The following is a 1591-nucleotide window of genomic DNA, read 5'->3' on the forward strand; positions in this document are numbered from 1 at the left end:
TTCCCCTGTGCCCATATCTTCAAGGCTTTTCCCCACTTTCTCCTCTATAAGTTTCAGTGTCTCTGGTTTTATGTGAAGTTCCTTGATCCACTTAGACTTTACCTTAGTACAAGGAGATAGGAATGGATCGATTCCCATTCTTCTACATGTTAACAACCAGTTGTGCCATACTTCTTTTCAGAGTGGAAAGAGGAAAGGGTGAAGGAGCCTGGGAGACCAGGTAGGTAGCAGTACATGGATCTGGGATGCTGAGATGCTGCGCAAAGTTTCATCCACCATGTGTGTCATTCAAATAGAAATTCTGAGCCAACTTAGCTCAGAGCAGGGCCTCTTTGACCTGACTTCTACCTGCTCTGCTCTTATAGCTCCCTTGGTATCTCAGCACTCATGCTATTGCTGGCTCCACCCACCCACTGTTCCCTGTGTGTGTCACCCCTTCTGCTTTCCATCCTCTGTTCACAGTTAGCCCGATGCACCTGGGTACTCACTCATGTCCCATCCCTCTATCCACTCATCATTTTGTATCTAACCAATTCCCCTCCATTCCTTCAGATTGTAAAAGTGCCTTGGAGTGAAGAAATGGTTCAGAAGATTAAGGGACATGTCATTCAAGTCTGGTCATCTGTATTTGATCTCCATAATCTAAAAAAAGATGGAAGAAGAGTATTGACCCCACAATATTGTCTGCTGATTACCGAATGTGCCCTGTGACATATGTGCTCAACAACAACACAATAATAATAATAATAATAATAACCTCTCCATATTCTATTTTTCTTTACTTCACAATCAAAACTAGTTTAAAATTAATCTGATAACATTATAATTTATTCATAACAGCAGTACAATCCAATGAACCAACATGTATTAAGAGCTGACATTAAGTATTTCCTTTTGTGATTTTGTGTTTGAAGTTTTCTTAAAAAAAAAAAAGTTTTCATGTATCCAGTCTGCTATCAGGATGGATTATCTTATATTTCTGCTCTTCCTGCTTCCACCTCTCAAATTTTGAGATAATGGGCATGTCTGGTTAATATAGCACTGGAGTGGATGGAATGTAGGATTTGATGGATGCTTGGCAAACACTAGAGCAACTGAGATACATTCCCTGCCTCACATGCTAAATATTTGTACACGCGTTATTTCATGGATTCCCCAAACTTACCTAGAGCTTAAGAGTGTATTTTGATGTCTGTACTGGGCTAGCTAAGGCTTAGAAATGTTACTCCATCCAAGGTCATGGAAGTATGATCCCTAACTAGGACATAGAAACCATGTACTCTGGGAATAGGGGAACTTGTTTCTGAGTCACAGCTGGACCTCATTCTTACAAATGAGTTAAACAATTGCTGGAAGAACTGTGGAAACCTTACAAATTGCATGTCAGGCTCATGACTAAACACCTGTACTATCCAAGAATGCTGGCTAGAAGTGAGGCAACTGGCTCTTCCAGTCTCACCAGCACCGGGGTAGCTAGGGCGCAGGGTCGGCTGACACTCGGCTGACACTCGCCAGCTACCCACAACACCCGCCACAGGATCTTGGGACTTCTGGTGAGTGGAACACAGCTTCTGCTCCAATCCAATTGCGC

Source organism: Mus caroli, chromosome 12, assembly GCF_900094665.2.
Source record: "Mus caroli chromosome 12, CAROLI_EIJ_v1.1, whole genome shotgun sequence".
NCBI lineage: Eukaryota > Metazoa > Chordata > Mammalia > Rodentia > Muridae > Mus > Mus caroli.